At 42.8% G+C, this 22,009-nt stretch overlaps 1 pseudogene; it reads left to right on the top strand.

The window, feature by feature from the left end:
- The first annotated feature begins 617 nt into the window (after positions 1–617).
- LOC131900748 (zinc finger protein 431-like) lies at positions 618–20,516 on the top strand (annotated as a pseudogene).
- The last annotated feature ends 1,493 nt before the right edge of the window (positions 20,517–22,009 follow it).

The raw sequence follows: 22,009 nt of genomic DNA, 5'->3' as shown, positions 1-22,009 counted from the left end.
AGGCGTGAGTGCGGCTGTGTTGCCAATCTCTGCAGGTCTGGGGCAGCTCTGTGCCTAGGGTGGAAGCCAGGGCTGGGAATCATTCTGCTGCCTCACTTCACAGCACTCTGTCCCCAAAGGAGCTGCTCCTATCACTCAGGCATCACTAGCCAATCATGGCCTCCAGCCGGACTGCCAGTCAGAATGGGGCGGGCACTTCCAGTCTGCCATGCTGCAGGCTCCCCGGCTCTGGGTTGAGGGAGCCAGTGGTGTTCCATGTCCTGCGCTGTGACCGGCTGCCGGGAGCTGCGAGGAGAGCGGGGCGAGCTCGGAATCGGCCATGGTGAGTGAGCGGCCGCCGTCCCCACCCGGGGAGGAGGCTCGGGAGCCGGTGTGGGGTCCTCACGGGACTGTGGGAACCGGCCCCGGTGTGGGGTCCTCACGGGACTGTGGGAACCGGCGCCCTGACGCCGTGCCCGGTGGGGTCACATGAGTTCCCCAAGGTCCTTAGTGTTCCTGCGACTCCCAGGTCCTGCGGCCTCTGAATAAGTTGCATCTGTGGCTTGCGGCTGCGCCTGCGCAGAACACAGGGATTGGGGGTATGCTGTGTGGATAGTTCCTTATTGTGACGTCACCATGCAAAGCAAGTGCAGGCGCCGCTATCCTAGTCGCCAGGGAAGGCAGATTGGTAACTGACAGAGCCCTGGTCTCTCTAGTGTCTTCTGGAAGTTCTGCGCTTGTCACTGAACATTCAGGTGTAGATCCGTCTGCAGTTAATTCTGTGCAGGGCGTAAGGTTTGCGTCATTAACACATCTGCATGGGGATGCCAGAATGGTCCAGTCACGAGGGCCAGACTTAGGGTTTCCTGGCCTCGTGTGTCACAATTGACTCTATATTAATTGCGTCTTTATTTCTAAGTTTGCTCTTAAGTTCTGTTGATCTCTTGATTCTTTCCCACACGGTACACTCTTCATAGCGGTTGTGTGCGAAGAATTGAAGTCACATGATCTCACTCTGTGTACTATTTACTCAGTCTTGTGTTGATTATTATTTCATTCATGGTGACCTTTAGTCGTCAGTTTTCTGTTGATGATAGGAAAAAACGTTACACTTTTTATTGTACTGTTGTTGAATCTATAGCTGACATTCTGTACTGACATAATATTGAGGCTTCCTGTCCACAGTTGTGGAATTTCTCTCCTTTGTTTGAGTTCCTTGATTATTTTAATTGTAAAGTTACAGTTTGTTAAATTTCTTTGTATTTCTGGCTGTTTAATCTATGGTGACACATGAGAGATGTGGAGTAGTATTTTTAATTTACCAAATGTATTTATTTCATGTGCATGAGTGATTTATTTGCATACATATGTGGTCACCCTGTGTGTGTGTGGTGCCCACAGAAGACAGAAGGAGGCATCCGATCGCCTGCAATAGGATGCAGGGATGATTGTGTGCCACCATGTTAGTGCTGGGAACCAAACCCAGGACTTCTGAAAGAGCAACAAGTGGTCTTAACTGCTGAGCCATCCCTCCAGTCCTAAACATGACAGATTTTCAAAACTTTATGTGTGTGTGTGCACATGTACACGCTGAAAAGCCAGTGTTAAGAGAGTTGAAGTTTGCTTAACAATCTGTCTTTGGGGGCTGTGAGATGACTCAGTAGGTATTCTGGTTAGCTTTGGTCAGCTTGACACAAGGTAGAGTCACACTGGTTTGTAGGTAAACCTATAGGGTATTATCTTGATTAGTGGTTGATGTAATAGGGCCCATCTTACTGTGGTTGGTGCCACCGTGGGCAGGTGGTCCTGAGTTCTATAAGGAATCAAACTGAGCAAGCCATGCTCGCAGGAGGGCAGTAAGCAGCTTTTCTCCAGGTCAGAGCATATGTGGAGTGCATAAGCCTATTGTATATACAAGTTGGCAAATCGGTTCTTGGCCAGCTGCTCTTTGTGTGTTAGGTAGAGCTGGGGGCTTGTAATTACTGAAGAGAATGTTCTTTGTTAAGGTCTAATAGTGTGCTCTAAGGTTGCCTGGATCCCAATGTGTAGCCCCACAATCCATTGACGTTACTGTCCCCCTAAATCCACTCCTCAATTCTTGGATTAAATGTTTTTGGCACCTCACAGTGCAAAATCTACCCATTTGAGTCACAGAGTGGGATGTCCGTTTCAGTAACAGGAAACTTGTTTGTATTTGGAGCATGGTCTGGTCTCAACTGAGGCCCGAATAGAGGGAATAGTTTATTGTGTACATCACAGGGGAAACAGACTAGGCAATGGCTTGGATTACAAATTGTTTAGTATTAAGACAGTGAGCTGCAGGGGTTTCAGAAGAAGAATCTGATGGGACAGGGCGAGCGCCTTTCTGTGTATTTCCCAGTCTGTTAATTCATACCATGTGAATGGAGGAAAACCAAATTGGTGTGTGTTCAGTTTGTGGATGTTACTTTGAGCCACTGAAATTTACAATTGGGCAATTCTCTCGTGTTGATAAGTGCAATCCTGGTTGTCTCACTTCAGTCAGGTGAGAATTGAGACACAGGGCATCTGGCTGTGGCTTGTGTGTCAGCATATAGCAGTCAGCAGCCAACATTTTACACAGAGAAGACCATACAGTCAGTTATTTATGACATTCCCTCTACCAGGAAAGGACCTACTCTTTCACAGTCAGTATAGGTAGGTGTTTTTAAGGTTTATTTTTACCTCCTTTGTTGGAATCTCTGTTAGTGTTATATTGCTTTGAAGAGACACCATGGCCATGGCAACTGTTATAAAGGAAAGCATTTAATTGGGGCTGGCTTACATTTTCAGAGGTTTAATTCATTGTCATAATGGTGAGGGACATGGTGGCATGCAGGCAGACATGGTCCTGAAGAAGTGCTTGAGAGTTCTACATTTGGATCTGGAGGCAGCAAGAAGAGAGAAGGCCACTGGGCCAGGTTTGGGCCCTTGAAACCTCAGAGCCCACCTGCAATGACACACTTCCTCCAACAAGACCACACCACCTAATCCTTCTCAAATAGTGCCACTCCCTGATGACTAAGTACTCAGTCACAGGGCATATGGGGCCATTATCATTCAAATACCACAGTGTCACTTGTGTTTGCCAGTGACTCCCTGTGGTGATATTGTGTTCCCAAAAATATTGTGCATCCTAATGAACTTATCTGGGGTGGGGTCAGAGAACAGAACAGCCACTAGACACAGAGGTCAGAAAATAGTGGCACTCACACCTTTAATCCTATCGCTTGGGAGGCAGAGATCCATCTGGTTCTGTGAGTTCAAAGTCACACTGAAAATAGCCAGGCATGGTGACTCACGCCTTTAATCCCAGGAAGTGATGGTCGGAAGCAGAAAGGTATATAAGTCGTGAGGACCAGGAACTAGAGCCTGGTTAAGCTTTTAGGCTTTTGAGTAGCAGTTCAGCTGAGATCCATTTGGATGAGGACTCAGAGGCTTCCAGTCTGAGGAAACAGGATCAGCTGAGGAAATGGTGAGGCGAGGTGGCTGGGGCCTGTTCTGCTTCTCTGATCTTCCAGCGTTCACCCCAATACCTGGCTCCAGGTTTGTTTTTATTAATAAGACTTTTTAAGATTCATGCTACAACTCCGAGTTATTAAGAACTTTATTCCTGATGGTGGCGGTGCAAGCCTTTAGTCCCAGCACTCCAGAGGCAGTGGCAGGCGGATCTCTGGGTTTGAGGCCATTCTGGTTTAAGAGTGAGTTTTAGGACAGCCAGGGATACACTGAGAAACCCTGTCTCAAACATCCCAGAAAAAGAACAGACTTGATTTGATGTTTCTCAAGTAATTATTCATGTATTTATTTTGAGAGCAATGTGCCATGTAGCCCAGGCTTGCCTGATACTATGTCCTTGAGATATCTAAACCTGCCTCTGCCACCCAGGGCTGAGAACACAGATATGCAGGTCAGAAGGAAAAAGACAAGGAATTGAGTGTCCTCATGGAGGCCAGGCTTTTATTAGGGCTTTCTGATGCAGAGGAAGCAGTGTAGGAATCTGCGTCCATTGCCTACCTGCAGGCTGGTGTAGTCACAGCAGAGAAAGGGATGAGGTTGCAAGGATTCCTGTTTTGTCTGCAGTTGAAATTGCCAGTGAGCACTTAGGAGATCAGTTTTAGGTGATTGATAAATGTCCTGATCAATGTTTATTTGGGTTCCACAGACCGGGGCAACCAAAATTTTGGATAAAGAAGTGAATTTCCTTCTAGAAACCAAATTGCTGTAGTTCCACTAGTTCAACCAGAACAGCAGAGCTGGACTAATTAATGGCTGTGGTCCAGCCTAACTGGCCTGTTATTTTGCTGGCTGAAAATGTACAGCCCAAGAGAAAGGGTTTGGGTGATCCTTGGTGTGCTCCAACATAAACTGTTAGGCCCCTAGCACGGGACCGTAAAGCCTTTCAGTGTTTTCAGACAATTTCTCGGGACTGTAATTCCATCATTTGGACTTTCCTTTCCTCGCTCCCAGCCCCCCATAAATCATTCCTTGCCTTCAAGTTCATGGCCTCCTTTTGCTTTGTTGTTCCTATTTAAATTTGACCCATGGCTTTTTAAAAAACTTATTTAACTTTTTAAAAAATCTTTTTAAACTTTATTTATGTGCATTGGCATCAGGGCCCCTGGAACTGGAGTTACAGACAGCTATGAGCTGCCATGTGGGTGCTGGGACTTGAACCCAGGTCTACTGGAAGAGCAACCAGTGCTCTCACCTGCTCAACTGTCTCTCCAGCCCCCTGAGCTATAGTTTTTTAAAACACCCTTTTCTTCAAACTCATTAAGATGTACTCTGTTCTATCTTTGAATGAGAAACTGCAATGGGTAGGAGTCTACCTGCTTAGATTTTGGTTGTGAGCCTAGCCTTTCGAGGCTGAGCCATCTCACCAGCCCACTGTACCTGTTCACTATTGCTTGATTCCACAATACCAAGGCAGGCCCCTAGTACATAGAATTAAGTATTGCGTCTTTTTCATTAATATGGCTTAAGGTGAATCTCCCTGCTTTGTAGGGGTGGTTTCTAGGTGGAGACATTCACCTGCCTCCATTTAATTTTAGACCTTCATACAGGCCAGAGGTTCTGTTCTCTTGACCACAGGGCTTTTTCTAGTAGCAGGCCTTAGTTACTGCTTTTAACTTTGCTCCTTCCTAAAGCCCCTAGACTCCCTTAGCTCAGACATCAGAGCTTCCACACAGGTTTGGCATCTTTGATCTCTGGTGAGGATGAAACTGCTGAGAGTTCCAGTGACACTTCTGGCTTTTTGTCAAGAAAGCAACTGATTCCTTTTGTTTGAGGACTTTTTACCCTCACCGGTTTAGCCAGTTCTTACCTCACCCTCTCTGAAGATGTAACCATACCAGGATTAGAACAATTGATCTGGCTTCTTCCAACTGTATTTGGGGTGTCAGGAGGCAATATTGGGGTATTCCACCAGGGATCTTCCCTCAAAGATCCCAACTGTCAGATATAGAGAGGAAAGGAGGTCTATGGCTGGTGTCTTGAAGGATTAAAATGTCAAAAGTCCATTAGACTGTCTTGATCTCCTCACGAGAGCCCCTGCCATTAGACTCCTGGTTTTCCTTTGGCCTCTAAGGTTATTCTCCAGGGTTAGGATTAGAGTTAGCAATGAACCCGCCATAGCTTTCACATCCTTTGAAAGTTCTTGCATGAGCTAAAAGTCAGCATGATGCCCTTCCCATGTGGCTTCTAGATGGGAGAGAAGAGATATTTACCATCATTTCATGTTTATGTTAAAACAATGCTGGCTGGTCTCCCTTGGCTACAGGCAGATACTTCAATGAGCCAAAGTCTGATGTCTTACATCTGGACAACATCTTTTTATCAAGAAGAAAATATTAGTGAAATATATTTGTCTAACTAACATTTCCTGTAGACTTATACTTAATATCTGTCATGTGTGATACCCTAGGTTGTTATGAAGTCTTTTAGTCTTTGGTTAAACTTTTCTGTTGAGTGCTAAAGACTGTGCAGATGGCCAAGGAAATTTTTCTTGTCTCTGTCAAGGACAGTTGTGCAACTGTTCTCATGTGGGCTTGAGAAGACCTTCAGGTTCCTGTAGCCCTTTTACCAATTGTCCATCAATGTGAGAATGAGTTAAAGCCTTGCTTGACAAACTAGTTTACTTTGAAACCTGGATTGACCCTCCTTTTGGTAGACTTGACAATGTTTTGAATTCATTGAATGGGGTTTCCCTGCTCTCCACATTTATAACTTGTCAATCCCTGTTGTATTTCTCAATATATCGGTGTCATAGTCTCAATCTAAATAGAGGTTGAACATGAAATGACACAGACTAAAGTCCCCCTTTAGAGATGGCTTTCTATGTCAGGCTGCCTGGATTAGAAAAGGTATGGTTTAGTTTACCATATTCAATGTGGGATTAAGTACTCATAGTTTAGAGACTACAGGACACAGAAAACATATAAAATAACTGAAGAAAGAAGCAATATTAGGATGTTCTTTTCCCATAGTGTGTTTATTTCAAAGCAGAATTAAAGTAAAAGCCTGGCTTCCCAGGGCATGCTTGGGGAGATACAAGAATGGACATCACAGGGGACCAGAAGAGTCCCAAGTGTCTTTGGGGGAAAAAAAAAGCAGGTACGGATGTTCCAAGATGGGGATGGAGCATGAGGTGAGCTGTTAAGACCCAGCGTAGCCTGTGTCTGCAGTCTCTAGCTGCTCACTGGCTGTAGCTTATCTAGCACCCTGTCATCTAGTCTTTTGATTCTGTTGGGATGTGTGCTTTCCCAAGATTGGCTCTAGGCCGATGAAAATTCCCATGAGCCTTCCAATTCTAACCATTATAGAGGGTTAAGAACTTTATTGGATTCCTGGCTTGTGTTGGAGGCATGTAGCTAAGAAAATTCTTCACTCCCCTATGGAAGCCAGTATACATCAGATGAAGCAATGTGTTAAAAATAAATCAAAGCAATGGGCAGTGGTGGTGCATGCCTTTAATCCCAGCCCTTGAGAGGCAGAGGCAGGCAAATCTCTGTGAGTTTGCGGCCAGGCTGGTCTACAGAGTGAATTCCAGGACAGCCAAGGCTACACAGAGAAACCCTGTGTCGAAAAAATCAAAGAAACGAACAACAACAACAAAAAAATCAAAGCAAGCACACCATGGAACTCTAATGCCACCTTATAAGTATAAATGGTATAATCACCTGAAGACTCAGGAATTTTATGAGTGTCACCATTTTTTATTGTGCCATGTGTTTGCAATAACCAAGAAGTCATATAGCATTGTAGATGTAACCAACCGTCTTATTAAATAAGAAACACAGAGCCAATTCAGAGAAGAAAGCCAAGAGGTCAGAACTAAGAGCCTTACCCTTCCTGCTTCAGCCAAGAGAGCTCTCCAAAAAGGGGGCCTACTTCCTGTGTGTATGTCTTTAAATAGTCTTTCTGTTCTGCCTTCTCATTGGTTGTAAACCCAAACACGTGACTGCCTTGTCACTGCCTGTATGTACAGCCCTCCAGGTCCTCTATGGTATTGAGATTAAAGGCGTGTGTCTCCAATGTTGGCTGTATTCTTGAACACATAGAGATCATACCTAGCTCTGTCTACCAAGTGCTGGGATTAAAGGTATGCACCACCACCGCCATGCTCTTGCTATGGCTCTAATAGCTCTGACCCCTGGCAACTTTATTTATTAACATACAATTAAAAGCACATTTCAGTACAAATAAAATACCACCATATAGCATTTACCTTTTTTAACTGAAACCATTAGAAATGATGATAGCCTAGTCACATGGCTGCTTCCATCGTGATGAGGTCACAAGCCAAGTTGGCAGCAAACCACATGGTTGCTTTCTACTCAAGGTTAGCTCAGCTCCCGGCTAAGTCGAGCCCATTCTTCATCAGGTACCGGTCCTGGTGAGATCCACACTGCTCAAAGTTTAAATGTGCAGTGGTACACCCTCTTCTTTAAAATGACATTTTAGTGAGGTCAGCATGACTATAGAGGAGATGGTCCCTATGGCCTAGGCATGTAGGCCCCACACAGCAAAGTAACACAGGAAAAAAGAGTTCGTTGGCCTCAAGCAGAGACAGTTGAGTTCTTCCATGTGTCTTCCCACACAGATTGTAATGTGGTAGCCAAGCATTGTCATCCAGATGTTTCAACTGCTCCTCAGTCCCCAGACACAGGATGTTACTTGAGCCCATTTTATCCCAGTTGAGTCTGGTCTGGGCTGTGATCATGTTGGCTTGGATTTAAGACCTTCAGAATCCAACTTGTTAAAATAGTTAAATGTAAAACCTTAGTAGCCTTGTGAGGCACTTCTACCCAGTTAGAAATGCAGCTTCCAGATGCCATCGTCTACAACAGTCACACTTCAGCATACCAAGAGACTAACTGCCTTCATTGCTTCCACCAGATCTGATCCAAGGTTCTCAGGTTCTCTGAGAGAACTGGGTAGGGAGGAAAACAAGGGATAATGCCATGCAGTCAGAGAAAAGATAGGAACGTAAACCTAAGGTTGGAGGTACTATATTGTTTAATCTCTTCTTAGATGGGGTAGAGAAGGTTATATTATGGAAGCCTGTAACCCAGCCAGAGGAGTTGACTCCTTCCTGTTACTGTGCAATGTTTCCTTCTTTTGTATTCTCTCTGTCTCTCTGTCTCTCTCTCTGTCTCTGTCACACACACACACACACACACACACACACACACACACACACACACACCCTCTGTCTTTTCCTCTAGAGCTCTCTCTCCTTAGGTTGTATTCCTTTCATGGTTTATATTGTGCTCATCACCCTCAGTCTCTTATATTCAAATGCTTGGTGTAACAATAGGAGGTGTGTCCTTGTGGGAGTAGGTGTGTTCTTGTTTGTTTAGGTGTGTCACTGTAGGTGGGATTTGAGTTTTCAGAAGCCCACACCAAGGCAATTGTTTCTTTCTGCCTCCTGCCTGTGTATCAGGATGTACCTGTCAGCCCCATGCCTGCCTACCCTGATGCATCCTTTCATGATCATGCTCTAATCCTCTGGCATTGTGAACAAGCTCCAAATTAGAAACCTTCCTTTGTAAGAGTCACCTTGGTCATAATGTTTCTTCACAAGAATAGGACAGTCATTAAGACAGGTTGTTTGAGTAATATTTTAGCATATTATCTGCCTGTATTTTGCCCATGTCATGTGAAATTGAGTAAGGCTGAATGAAAATAATATACTGATTTCTTGACAAAACGGTCAGTCTGTAGCATGGTTATTACTGACGACTCATGCAGATCCATAGTGAAAAAGAGCAACAAGAGGGGCAGAGAACTTGGAGCTCAGGTGGCTGTCATGTACTGAAACAGAGGTAACAGTTACCAGGGTGGTTAGCACCATTAAAGAGAAGGCACCTATTCTTCCTTGGAAATATAGAAAAGTTGTCGTAAGGGCATTGCCCACCCAGCCAAACATTTGACAATGGAAGGAAAAGGAAGGTGATTCCTGGTCCCAGAAATCACCTTCATACAGAACCTGCTCCTGCTCTGTTCCAATGGGGCCAGATCTATCCAAAGCTAGAACCCTGTATGGTGGTATCATCTGTGCTACTTGAAAGAAGATAGATGCAAATTTTTTTTTTTTTTTGAGACAGGGTTTCTCTGTGTAGCTTTGCGCCTTTCCTGGAACTCATTTGGTAGCCCAGGCTGGCCTTGAACTCACAGAGATCCGCCTGGCTCTGCCTCCCGAGTGCTGGGATTAAAGGCGTGCGCCACCACCGCCCGGCCAAATTTTAAAGGTTATGAATTCTTCTAGACTTAAAGCTCAGCACTTTTGCAGCCATCTGTTTGGCAGAGTCAAGACCTCAGTAAGGAGATAATGAGTTTTTAATGGCATGAATCCATGTTGATGAAGTCTTGTTTGCATTTTGAGACCACAAGATGTTGAGATACTCAATCTTTGAGACACCTGCTATGAGTAACTTCATGTATGGAGTGAACTTAGCTAAAGAGTAAGATGTGTGAGAAGTGGCAGTGAGAAAGAGCCATCTAAGCCCTTTGAAACTGAAGTCCTAGGTGTCTGATACAGAGCTGCAGGATTTGGTGTTTGCCCAGCAGGGGTTCAGGCTTGCCTTGGTCCAATATTTCCTTATTTCTTTGGAAAGGAAATGTGTATTCTATGCTATTGCATATTGGGTAGATATAATTAGTGTTTTGGTTGTGAGCCTAGCCTTTAACGGCTGACCCATCTCTCCAGCCCATAATTAGTGTTTTGATTTTACAGTATGCCACAGTCAAGAGATTGTTTTCAGTGTCAGAAGAAACTGACATTCAACCTGTGTTGGGACTGTTACAGAATATGGAGATCTTTGAAGTTAGACTAAATGCATTTTATTTTCATCATGGGTTGACTGTGAGTCTGTCATGGCATGTGAACATGTGGTGGGTTGAATTGAAAATCTCCTAGGTAGGATGACTTTGTCTCTGCTTTGTGGCTTTCATTGGGGTGCTTATGGAACCTTTAGGAGGAGGAGCCTTCCTGGAGGAAGGTAGTTCCTGGGGATTGGCATTGAGTGTTTATCTGATCAGCACACTTTGTCATCTATGTATGTTTTCTGGTGGTTGAAAGTGAGCAGCTTCCTTCCTTCTCATGCAGCCATGCCATCACCACCATTACAGACGCCATCCCTAAATAATATGAAATAAAATATAAGCAATTGCTTTTCCTTGCAAAGGCATTTTTCTGGCCTGATATTTTTATTTTATATTTTTTGGCTTAAGGATTTGGCTTTTGTACATGTGAAGCATTGGCCCTTCTGCTGAGCTTTACTCACATCTTAACTTTTCAGTATCGGCAGAGGGTATCATTTTTTTTCCCTCCAGGATGGTATGTATTCATAACATTAATTCTGAGTCTCCTGAATCATTGTGTCTTAGTTAGGTTTTCTATTGATGCAATGAAACACCATGACCAAAAATGTTGGCAGAAGGAATAGTTTAACTTCCACATTGCTGTTTATCTATGGAGGAAGTGAGGACAAGAACTCACACAGGGCAGGAACCTGGAGGCAGGAGCTGATGCAGAGGCCATGGAAGGGTGCTGCTCACTGGTTTGCTCCTCATAGCTTGCTCAGCCTGCTTTATTATAGAACCCAAGACCACTATCCCAGGGATGACTCTTTTATTCTTCTCCCCACACTGCTTGTTTATGTTTTCCTGGATTTCTTTAAAGGATTTATTCATTTCCTCTTAAGGACTTCTATAGTTCATACAGGTGGACTTAAGGTCTTTTTCTTGTATTTCAGTTATGTTGGAATATTCAAAGCCTGCTGTGGTAGAATAGCTGGGCTCTAGTGGAGACTTATTGCCCTGACTGTTATAGATTGTCTTTTTACTCTGTTATCTAGGCATCTAGGATTGGGATGATTATAGATCTAGGACAGGTTCTGATTTCTGGGTTTGTCTTTGTTGGGTGGGTGTTTTGTTTCTTGATTTCTGTTTCCTCTCTGCATTTCCAAGGATTGGATTGGCTATGTGTTGCCTGGTAGGACATTTTCTTTGGACCTGATAGATTTGGCCAATGTGGTTCCAGGTAAAGTGTGTTGCTGGGTATTGGGAGCTGACACTTAAGAATAGGGATAGGCTAGGGATCTGAAGGGATTCACAGTAGGGAGCAGAGTAGAGTGTTCAATGCTTATTTCAATGCTTATTTCATCCACTTGGAATGGAGGGAGACAGTGAACAGAGGCCACTCCAGAGGGTCTTCTATGGCCCTGGCAATGAGACTCATGGGTTGGATCTAGAGGAACAAAAGGAAAGGGTAAGATATAAAGACAGCCTGCCTGCTTCCCTGGTGGGAGTGGTATGTTGGTTAGCTGAATGTTAGAGGGGAGAAGATCTGCAGGATCCACAGGAGGTGTGGGCAGAGGGGGAGGAAGTCTGCAGCTGGTGTCCTGTTGCAGAGGTAGAGATGAGACCTGGGGTATTGGGTTTGGAGTAGAGGAAAGGAGGTGAAGGTCTTCAGTTAGCTTACCTGTTTCCCCAGCCTGCTCAGCTGGTGTGTTACCGTGAATGCCTGATGGTGTTGGAGGCTGGGGTACTGGGATGTGTTGGGGCCAGGAAGGTTGGAGGAGATCTTTGTGATCCATTGAGGATGGGGTCAGAGAGGAAAGGGAGAACACAGCAGATTTTCTGCTACAATGCTGGGCATGAGTCTGGGGAGATTGGATCTGGAGAACAGGAGAGGTGTGGATCCACCATCAGCCCACTTGTTGTGAAGAGCTAGGTCATTGTCACAGTCTGAACAAAGCAAAAACAAATGTCAACAGTGTAAATAACTCAGTGTCCAATTATCCCGGACTCACTGTCTTCTGGGCTCCTCCAAGGGACTCGAGTCACTTCTCTAGCTCTGCCCTCTGCAGCGCATACAGCCTGTCTTCCAGGTCCCAGCTGCCTCCAGTTCACCGCTGCTGCTGGTCTTGGTAGTCATCCCACGGTACTGGCATCTCCAGTGTGCTCAGGCCTCTTGCTGCAACTGGGCTGCAGTTTCACCAATAGCCTCTCCTAGGCTTTCTTTGTGGTGCTAAACCTCAACTTCTCTGCATGACTCCCTTCAAATGACCTCTCACAATGCCAAGCCTCAGCTGCCCTTCATGACTCCTTCATGCCTTTAAAACCAGTAAGGCCTGGGTGACTCTTACACTACTAAGTTCACCTGCCAGTGCAAGGTACAACCTTGGCCACTGTGGTGTTTTGAAAGAAAATAACCCCCAAAGAGTATAGGACTATTGGAAGGTATGGCTTTGTTGGGATAGGTATGGCCTTGTTGAAGGAAATATGTCACTCTGGAGGCAGGCTTTGAGGTCTCATATATTCTCAGGCCTCACTCACTCTGATACACGGACCACTTCCTATTGCCTGCAAGATATAGGACTCTCAGCTATTTCTCCAGCACCGTGTCTGTCTACACACCACCATGTCCCACCATGATGATAATGGACTGAACCTCTGAACTGTAAGCAAACCACCTCAATTAAATGTTTTCCTTTATAAGAGTTGCCATGGTCATAATGTCTCTTCATAGTAATAGAAACTCTTTGGAGAGCCTGCTCCAAGATCACCTCCAGAGTATGCAAAAAAATCCACGAATAGGGTGAGGGCTAGACTTTTTCTATCTGAGGGGTAGGAAAAAAAGCACTCATGCCTTCTGATGATAACTTTCTCTTTTAGTTGATCTTGAAATATCTCTCTGTACACACATAACTAAGACAAATATGAATTACATCTCTCTCCACACAGGTATATTCTCCACACAGTAACATCTCTTTCCACACAGCCATGTATCTCTGCACACAGCTACATCTCTTCACATGCTTCTTCTACATTCTCCACCTCTATCTCTCTTTACATCTCTCTCTCATATAACTATATCTGTTGTTTCATACTTCTTTTTACATCCCTCATGCACACTTTTCCCTCTGTACACTCAGATACATCTCTCTTTCAGCACACACACACACACATACATACACACACACACACACACACACACACACACACACACACACACGCACACACCCCTTCAACAGTCAAACTTTGGACATTTTCAGGGTCTGACCCATTCTCATAACACAAGATATGTCACACAGTTTTTCTCAGGCTAGAGAAGTCACGCCAACTGGGCATGCACACTTCTCCCTCTATATACTCAGATATATCTCTCTTTCAGCGCGCGCGCGCGCGCGCGCACACACACACACACACACACACACACACGCACCTCTTCAACAGTCAAACTCTGGACATTCATTTGTTATACATTTTCAGGGTCTGACCCATTCTCATAACACACAGTTTTTCTCAGGCTAGAGAAGTCACGCCAACTGGGCATGGTGAGTAAAGTAAGCATATAGATCTGAGTGGTAGGGTTCTCAAACAGAAAGTGGCATTGAAATTCAGGACTTAACAATAAACAATTAGTTGGCTGAACCTTGAGTGGTAGGGCTATGTACAGAAAGTCAATTACTTTAGGGGGTTATGTCTTAATGTTGTCAGCCAGACTTTGGTTTAACAGACACAAGGGAACTTGTCCTTGTGTATTCTCTGCAGGGGCAGCTAGTCTGTTTTGAATTTGCTCTAAAAATCTAAAATTGGCTGTCTTTGTGACTGAGAATACTGTTACTTGCCTATTTCAATTATGAAAAATATCCTAGTATTATTTCTATTCATCAAAATTATATGGCTTAAACAGAAACCATCTTCCTGACCATCCACAGCTGTATGTGGTCCAAACACAATCAGTGGAGAAAATATTCATAGCTGTTTTAAGGGAAGAAATGTAGTGGCAGGTGAGAAAAATTACAGAGAGAAGCAACCAGTCATTTACAGTCAATCACCCCACAGCTTTGCCAAGTGGGGCTTTGCCAAGTGGGGCTCTCCATCAGAGAATTATCTAGTGAGTCAACCTGCTGAACGCTAGTTGTCACCTGCTGTATATTCCCATGACCTCTGGTAAAGCCATTGCTACCAGCAGCTCTTGGCAAAACTCTAACGAAGAGAGCCACCTCTGGAACACAGCTTCTGTGTACTGACTCTGAAGAAACACTGCCCAGAAGATTTCACCTCAGTGATGCTGGTCTTTTCTTTTTTTTTTTTTTTAAAGATTTATTTATTATGTATACAGTGTTCTGCCTGCATGCATCCCTGCAGGCCAGAAGAGGGCACCCGATCTCATCACAGATGGTTGTGAGCCACCACGTGGTTGCCGGGATTTGAACTCAGGACCTCTGGAAGAACAGCCAGTGCTTCCAACCTTTGAGCCATCTCTCCAGCCCAATGCTGGTCTTTTCTTAATCACTGCAAATTTCTCAGCTCCAGCTAACCAGAATCAGTTGTCTCGATAAGGCAAAGGTTTTACTTCAGTGGTTCTGGTCTCTTGTTAATCACAGTAGATTTTAAAGCTCCAGTGGACCAGAGAGCCTAGATTCTTCACACAAAAGATCTGGTAGAGTCTTTACTTCCTTCTGAAATGTCAGAAGCCAGGCCTCCATCTTCTGCACTGCTCTCAATATTCTTATCTTCCAAGCTCCTACAGAACAGTTCGCTGAGCTCTCAGCACTCAATGGCTTTTCTGGCCCAACGTTCCAAAGTCCTTTCACAGTCCTCCCCAAACAACATGGTCAGGTCTGTAAGCAATACCCCATGATACTGGTACCAATTTGTCTTATTTAGGGTTTCTATTGCTGTGATAAAACACCACAGCTAAAAAAGAAGTTAAGGAGGAAAGGGTTTATTTGGCCTATACTTCCATATCACTGCACATCAAAGGAATTGAGGTCAGGAACTCAAACAGGGCAGGAACCTGGAGGCAGAAACTGATGCAGAGGCCATGGAGGGGTGCTGCTTACTGGCTTGCTCCCCATGACTTGCTCAGCCTGCTTTCTTATAGAACCCAGGACCACCATTCCAGGGATGGCACCACCCACAGTGGGCTGGGCCCTCTCTGCCAATCACTAATTAAGAAAATGCCCTACAGACTTGTCTACAGCTGGATCTTTTTGAGGCATTTCTTGTGGTTCCTCCTCTCAGATAACTAACTTGTGTCAAGTTGACATAAAACTAGCCAGCACACATTGGATTACAGGTGCTTAACATTCTCCCTACCTTTCTATATGTTTTTAAGTTTTCTTAAATTTTTTGTTGTTTTGTTTTGGTGTGAGTTGTTGTTGTTGTTGTTGTTGTTTTGGTTTTTTGAGACAGGGTCTCACTATACAACAACTTTGGCTGTCCTGGAATTAGCTCTATAGACCAGGCAGGTCTCAAATTCACCGATCTGCCCGCCTCTGCCTCCTGAGTGCTGAGATTAAAGGTGTGCGCCACCATCCACCAGGCAAATCTTTTGAATTAAAAAAATATATACATGCTTAAGTCTCTTGCCTATATATATGAATGTGAACCAAGCATAAGCTGTAGATGTAACTGTCTTATTAAAATAGGAACACAGAGCCAAATGCAGAGTTGAAAGCCCAAGAGATCAGAGTAATAGCTAAGAGCTAAAAACCCTTTCTTACCCTTCGCTGCCGCTGCTGTCCTTTCCCTCAGAAAGAGACCTACTTCCTGTGTGTCTATCTTTTTATTGACTTTCTGTTCTGCCTTCTCATTGGTTGTAAACCCAACCACATGACCTCCTCATCACTGCCAGTCTCTACAGACCTCCAGGTCTTCTATGGTTGGTATTGAGATTAAAGGCATGTGTCTCCATGCTGGCTGTATCCTTGAACACACAGAGATCTGCCTGTCATGTGATGTGGATTAAAGGTGTGTACCACCACCACTGCCCAGTTTCTGCTATGGCTTGCTATTAGCTCTGACCCCCAGGCAACTTTATTTATTAACATTAAAATAAAATCACATTTCAGTACAAATAAAATATCACCATATTTCCCCTTTTCTATTTTAATAAAAAGGAAAAAGGAAAAAAGTCATAACTAATATAAGAGAAATTGTATACAAAAGTACAATAACTATATACCATATATACAAGCAATAAATACCTCAACAATGTCTAGTCCACTGAAGTCAGAAGAACATATTGTCTTCTCTTGGTCTGGAAATACAGATGGTTGTGAGCCTCCAGATGAGTGCGAGGGATTGATTAAAATCTTCTGCAGAGCAGCACATTATCCTAGCTGTGGACCCAACTTTACACTCTAATTTTTTTCTGATTCAGCATTTGTTTTGCTAATGTTTTTGAGAACGTTTTTATATGTCAGTCAGTAACTTATTGAAATTTGTTCACAGAAATATCATATTACAGTTTAAACTGGCCCACTCTAGTTTTCTGGAAGACCAATGTGGAAGTGGAATGAATGTTTGAGTCTTTGGAGGAATTTTGATTGAGCCCCTGAGTGTTTTTTTCCTTTATTTTTGTTTGTTTGTTAGAGACAGAGTCTCACTAATTTAGCTCCTATCTGTCTTTAAAAAATCTCTACATAGACCAGATTGGCCTCAAAATCACAGCGATTCACCTGTCTGTGCTTCCTGAGTTTTGGAATTAAATGTGTGTATCACCATGCATAACTTGTTCATTTCTTTTTTGAAGTTAGGAATTTTGATACAATTTTGCTGAGGTATACTCAGTAGCATTGCTCTGTTTGTATGTCTCTCTATATTATGTTAGTAGTCATTTCTCTTGCAACATCATAACCTATTCAGTGGGCACACAATTGAGAGGCATGATCTTCCTTTTCTGTTTCCTTCTACAATGACTTGGTGACTGCATTTGAAATTCTGTGACATGGAATAAATGTATGGAGCACACAGAATCATGTAAATGTATTCTCAATGAAGTATACTTGTACAGTTCAGTCAGTCTCACCATTTCTATTACATACATATGTGGGATACTTTAGGATACAATGACCTATGAGGATATGCTTGTGAACTTCACTCCTGAAGAGTGGGCTTTGCTGAATCCTTCCCAGAAGAGTCTCTCTGAAGAAGTGATGCTGGAAACCTGCAGGAACCTCACTGCTACAGGTAGGAATGCTAGTTTTTTTTGTCATGTTTTACAAAGGGGACAAGCATTTCTTGATTGTTGATACTCTCGGGGGATTTCAGTTGTGATAAAGGAAGAATGTGGTAAATAAGTCAGGGATGGTTCTCAGGTTCAACAAAGATAGTGACTTAAATTTTGCATAATTTCTTATAATATATCATACATTTTGTGGTACTGTATTTTAGGCTACAAATGGGAAGACCAGAATATCGAAGAACATCGTCCAAGTTCTAGAAGACATGAAAGGTAATTTTCATATACAAGCTGATACATCTGTATCTCTGTAGAAATTTCAATGTGCCCTGAAGCTTTAAGGAATGGCAACACTGTAAATAAGCACAAGTTTATGATGATTATTAAATACTCACAAAACAATGTACCTCAATGTCAGGAAGGTGATCCATGTAATCCAAGGCATTTCTTTAAGGAAGAAGACAATGAAACAGTGTGTTAACACGTGACACTATTTTAATCATAGCCCCATGAGATCCATTTTGGACTGTTCATCCATTTATTTTCATACTGTTTAAATATTATATAGGCATACACATTGATTAGGGGGATCAGTGTCCGTCCAAGATCTTGTATATGTAAATAGTCCATAGTAAAGTTAGTGTTGCTCATATACTTATAAAAACTTACCATAGTTTATTGAGGGGGGCAATTTATGAGAGTCAAGAAGGTTTTCATGGTGGAGAAACCTTAATCCCTATACCACATCTCTATGAGGAACAAAAAGTTAGATTGTGTGAATGCAATGTGAAAACCTTTTCTTTGTTATTCTTCCTTTAATAGGTATCTCATCTGTTCCTCTGGCTACAAACCATTTGAACATAAGGGATAAGGAAAGAAGCAATGCACCTCTCTCTCTCCTACAACAGTTAGAAGATATGTCGGAATGCCCACTATGAGTAGACTTGGTGAATGTGATACAAGTTTACAATTAACTGGTTTCCCAACTACACTGGAAAAACATCAACAAACTCACACTGGAAAAAAGCCTTATGATTACAAGAAATGTGGGAATTCTTTTGTCTGTGCTGGTTCACTTTGCAAATGTAGTGTGACTCACAGTATAGAAAAATGTTATGCATGCAATCAGTGTGGTAAAACTCTGAATTCTTCCAATTCTGTTCAGAAATGTGAAAAAACTCATATGGGAAGAGGAAGTGATAAATGTGAATCATCTACTAATGACTTTAACCATCACAGGTATCTTCAAACACACCAAAGAACCCATAATGAAGAGGATCTCTATGAATATAATCAACATGATAAAGACTTTAGATCTGATTCCTCTTTACAATTACACCAAAGAACTCATGTGGAAGTAGAATCCTATATATATAATCAATTGCAAAAGTCTTTGCACATTTCACTAGTCGCCAGTATCTTGAAAGTATTCATACTGGCAACAAACCCTATGCATGTAATGAATGTGGTAAAGCCTTTTCAAGTCACCATTATCTTAAAATACATGAAAGAATTCATACTGGAGAGAAACCCTGTATATATAATCAGTGTGGTAAAGCTTTTGTACATTTAACTAGTCTTCGAAATCATGAAAAAACTCATGCTGGGGAGAAACCCTGTGAATGCAGTCAATGTGGTAAGGCCTTTTTATGTCGCAGTAATCTTAAGACACATGAAAGAAGTCATACTGGAGACAAACCCTATGTTTGTAATCAATGTGGTAAAGCCTTTGTAACTTGCTGTAAACTTCAAATGCATGAAAGTACTCATACAGGAGTGAAACCTTGTGGGTGTAACCAATGTGATAAAGCCTTTGCACAATTCAGTCGTCTTCAAAAACATTACAAAAAACATACTAGAGAGAAATCCTATGAATGCAGTCAATGTGGTAAACCTTTTCAAGTCATAGTAATCTTAAGACACATAAAAGAAGTCATACAGGAGACTCAACCTTTGAATGTAATCAGTGTGGTAAAGCCTTTGCACATTTCAGTTGTCCTCAAAAACATTACAAAATCCATACTGGAGAGAAACCATATGAATGTAATCAATGTGGTAAAACCTTTAGAAGTCACGGTTATCTTCAAACACATCAAAGAATTCATACTGGAGAGAAGCCCTATGCATGTAATCAGTGTGGTAAAGCCTTTGTAAGTCGCAGAAATCTTCAAATACATGGAAGAATTCATACTGGAGAAAAACCCTATATATGTGATCACTGTGGTAAAGCCTTTGCGCATTCCACTAGTCTTCGAAGTCATGAAAAAATTCATACTGGAGAAAAACCCTATGAATGTAATCAATGTGGTAAAGCCTTTACATGTGGCAGTAATCTTCAAACACATGAAAGAAGGCGTACTGGAGACAAACCCTATGAATGTAATCAATGTGGTAAAGCCTTTGTAAGTCGTTGTAATCTTAAAATACATGAAAGTACTTATACAAGAGTAAAACCGTATGAATGTAATCAATGTGATAAAGTCTTTGCACATGTTATTTATCTTCAAAGGCATGAAAGAATTCATACTGGAGATAAACCATTTGAATGTAATCAGTGTGGGAAAGGCTTTACACAATTCTGTTGTCTTCAAAAACATTTCAAAAACCATGCTGGAGAGAAACCCTGTGCATGCAGTCAATGTGGTAAAGCCTTTGGAAGTAGCAGTAATCTTCAAACACATAAAAGAACTCACACTGGAGAGAAGCCCTATGAATGTAATCAATGTGGTAAAGCCTTTATAAGTCATCATAATCTTCAAATACATGAAAGTACTCATACAGGAGTAAAATCCTATGGATGTAATCAATGTGGTAAAGCCTTTGCACATATCATTTATCTTCAAAGGCATGAAGGAAATCATCCTGGAGACAAACTATGAATGTATTTAATGTCACAGAAGCCTTCAAAAACACGAAAGGTGTTGTTATACTGGAGAAAAACCCAATGAATAATTGATGTAGTAAAACTTTGCAGGTCAGTGTAATCTTCACACATCAAAGAAGTAATAGTAAAGAGAAACCCTACAAATGTCAATGTGATAATGCGTCTTTATGTTACAGTCTTCTTCAAAGGCATGACAGGATTACTCCTGGAGAGAAACACCATGAATCTAGTAAATTCAGTAAAGTTTTGCACACCACACACAGTGTTCTCACTGAGCTGTCTCACTAGAGCTCAAGTAAGATTAGTAGAAGCATTCTTTCAGTCAAATATTGTCTTTTTTCAAATTGTAAACAAATTGTCAACAAAGGATAGAGGAGCACAGGATAATTTGAATAATAAAACTTATTTGAAGTATCAGCTTCACTTATTTGCAAATGAAAATAGTATTTATCCTGCCATCCAGTTTTTTTCAGTTGTGTTAGTTTATTCTAAGGAGTAAATGCTTGTTCCTAACACTTTCTCAGAAACACAAATGAATGACAGGGAATTGTCTCAGTGTATAAAAGTGATTGCTGCTAAGGCTGATGACCTGAGTTCAGTCTCTGGGATACACACATTACTCATAACAGTTTTTCTCTGATTACTACACTTAGGCCATGGCATATGCACACCACACACATGAATATCTTTGAAACTAAAGTACGGAATTAGTGAGGTCACTCACCTGCTTAAGGCACTTGCTCCCAAACTTGACTACCTCAGTTTGATCTTTAGTACTGACATAGGAGAAGTAGAGAATACACACCTGTAAGTTGTCCTCTGCCTGTCACATCCACAACATGGCACAGGTGTTTACATACTGGTAAAAGTTTCTAAAGAGATGAAATTAACAAAGCAAAGAATATAACCAAAATATTGAGAACATAGGAAATGATTTTCCACTTGAAATTAATACATTATTTGCGGCGCGCCCCGACCAGCGGGGAAGCAAGACACGACTCCAAGATTCTTCCTCTATCACGGTTTTATTGAACGCTGCTCGGTTATGGCTTCTCGGGAGAGCTGGTACGGGAGGAGGGCCCCGGGCGCCGGGGCAAGCTGGCTTATATGCAGGTTCTGGGGGAGGAGCTTGGGCGGTAAGCTGATTGGTCAGTACTATCGGGCGGGAGAGCGACACGTTAGCATTCGGGATAAACAGGAAACCAGCGCCATCTTGTAATGGCGTTTGAGCCAGCGGACTGCTGCAGTTCCCCCTTTTTGTTTTTGGCAACCCAGAGCTAGGAGTCTCCTCATGATGAGCTTCCTGCTCGATGGGCGAGTGCTGAGTAGGAGGAACAATGATACTCTCAAAACGGGTGCAATGAGCATAGCTCTCCGTGTGCAGGAGCAGTATCATAGGCTTCCTAATCGGGTGCAATGGGCAGAGCCCTCCGAGTGCAAGGACAGCCTACAGTTCCCTCAGCTGGGCCAACCAGATACTTGGGGAACCGCCAGCATCCAGGGCGGCCATAGCATAAGTGTACGCTCTGTACGATTGCGCTTTATCAACCTACAGAGGATCCAACCCAGTATGACTAGACCAATCAAGCCCACTGTTCCCATCGCCCACACCCCAGCCCATTCCTTCACATAAGATGCAGCTG

Source organism: Peromyscus eremicus, unplaced genomic scaffold (assembly GCF_949786415.1).
Source record: "Peromyscus eremicus unplaced genomic scaffold, PerEre_H2_v1 PerEre#2#chr22_unloc_1, whole genome shotgun sequence".
In the NCBI taxonomy this organism is placed as follows: Eukaryota; Metazoa; Chordata; class Mammalia; order Rodentia; family Cricetidae; genus Peromyscus; species Peromyscus eremicus.
The sequence above is the reverse complement of the archived record's forward strand: the minus strand, read 5'-3'. Positions and strand labels throughout refer to the sequence as shown.